At 39.4% G+C, this 2327-nt stretch overlaps 1 non-coding gene across 1 annotated transcript; it reads left to right on the top strand.

Annotated features, from left to right (window-relative positions):
• The first annotated feature begins 490 nt into the window (after positions 1 to 490).
• On the top strand, positions 491 to 597 carry LOC141698844 (small nucleolar RNA R71). Its single transcript, XR_012565343.1, has one exon. It is a non-coding gene; the product is annotated as a small nucleolar RNA R71 (small nucleolar RNA).
• The last annotated feature ends 1730 nt before the right edge of the window (positions 598 to 2327 follow it).

Raw genomic sequence — 2327 nt, 5'->3', positions numbered from 1 at the left:
ACTTACTCCTTGCTGATATGGTGGCTGAATAGCATTCTGATTATTCCCCCAGCTGAAATTTGGATGATTTCTGTTGTTAGGATGATAGGTCGCTGGCACAGGCTGCTGTTGTCGCTGATAATTATTCACATACTGAACAGATTCGTTGACAAGAGAACACTGATCCGTAGCATGAGAACCTTCACAAAGCTCACAAACCATAGCTATTTGATTAACTCCATACGTAGCCAAAGAATCAACCTTCATTGATAGCGCTTGGAGCTGGGCTGCAATAGCGGTGGCTGCATCAACTTCCAGAATACCTGCTACCTTGCCTGACGTCATCCTCTGAGTTGGGTTTTGATGCTCATTTGCAGCCATTGTCTCTATAAGATTATACGCCTCAATATAGCTTTTAGCCCATAAGGCGCCTCCAGCTGCTGCATCGAGCATGGGCCGAGATTGGGCCCCCAAACCATTATAAAAACCAGTGATTACCATCCAATCCGGCATTCCATGATGTGGACATTTTCTCAACATTTCCTTGTAGCGTTCCCAAGCCTCGCACATAGATTCTGTAGGTTGCTGCGCAAACTGAGTAAGAGCACTCCTCATAGCAGCAGTCTTTGCCATTGGATAAAACTTCACCAGAAACTTTTGCGCAAGATCTTGCCACGTAGTGATGGACCCGGCTGGTTCAGAATGTAACCAGTCTTTAGCCTTATCCCTCAGTGAGAATGGGAAAAGCCTCAACTTGATAGCCTCATCAGTCACGCCATTATACTTAAAAGTGCTGCAGATCTCGACAAAATTCCTTATGTGCATGTTGGGGTCTTCAGTTGCCGCTCCTCCAAAAGATACAGAATTCTGCACCATCTGAATAGTGCCCGGCTTGATTTCAAAGGTGTTAGTTTGAATAGCCGGATGAAGGATGCTTGACTGAATGTCATCAATTTTAGGCCGAAAAAAATCCATAAGAGCTGGATCAGCATGAACAATACGATCTCCCATGTTTACTGGTTCTTTCTGCTCAGTTCCTGAATCCGAATCCTCAAAATCTAACTTCTCCGGAGTATCAAGAACTTCATCTTTCTCTTCAGCTGTATCTGAGGTCCTCTTGCGAGCACGAGAACGAGTTTGCATAAACGCTTGCTAAAGTACCTGAAACACAACCGAAAAGAGTAAGTAACTACTATGTCCTAATCACTGAGTCCTAATGACCAATGATGGTAAGTACATAAACTAAACAAATATGCCGAGTCCCCGGCAGCGGCGCCAAAAACTTGTTAAGGCGAAATCACGCACTAATATTCACGCAAGTATACGCGTTCGCAAGTAATATAGAATATTTTCTAGTTCGTTCCCTCAGAGACTCAGACTAAGTTTTTGTCTAATTAAACTCACTCACCAATGTATGATTACTTCTCAATGTTAAGATAATAACACTTAAAATTGTTGATTAAATATTAACTATAATTAACCACTTAACTAACACTTCAACTTATCAATAATAAAACACTCATAAGATCACAACTTCATTATTACTTCCTTCTATAGCCATTGTTATTACCTTTAGCATGTGACAGTGATGACATTAATCGAATAACACGAAACTGATAAAAGCCAACTTTCATTGTACTAATACCATTCTACCAAACATCCACAATTAAGATAGAAGTTGAATAGTCATCAATTATGTTGAGCTCCTATATGTCTACAGAAATTGACAACACAACGATTTAAGCACAAGTTATTCCTTTTGATTACATAGGGCAAATAAAACTGTTAGAATTACCCACTAATCATGCAGAACGTACATGAACCTATGCTAGCATGGCAAGTTCTAAATCTCAAGATCCACCGTCGCTTCACAAGAGATTAACACCCTATCTTATATGTTCGCGACGCACATAAGACGAATACGCACAACCAATACTAGATATCATGCAATCATCACACACTAAAGTATTAAACAATTAACTAAAGAATTCCATAATAAATCCGTCGCAACCCCATGATCACGATTAGCCCATAATAGAACTTATCGCCATCATGGGTTCATATGAAATCATGATAAACAACACAAGGAAATAATAACTAAACTAATTATATTAAAACAGAGTACGTCACAAGAGTAAATAAGCCAAAGCAAGAAAACTAGCATCCAACGTTACAACGAAATAAGAATCATAAGAATATATGCTTCCTCTTCGCTGCAGTGTGCCAAATCGGTCTTCTTCCTTATCTCCTTCGCTTCTTGTGCAAAATACAATCTAAAACATAATCTCCTTCTTATTCTCTATGAAAACGTCTCAAATCTACTTATATAATAGTCCCATAAAACTCAG

This window comes from Apium graveolens, chromosome 11 (assembly GCF_009905375.1).
Source record: "Apium graveolens cultivar Ventura chromosome 11, ASM990537v1, whole genome shotgun sequence".
NCBI classification, from domain to species: Eukaryota; Viridiplantae; Streptophyta; class Magnoliopsida; order Apiales; family Apiaceae; genus Apium; species Apium graveolens.
Note: the sequence above shows the minus strand (reverse complement) of the source record. Positions and strands in the feature narration are given on the sequence as shown.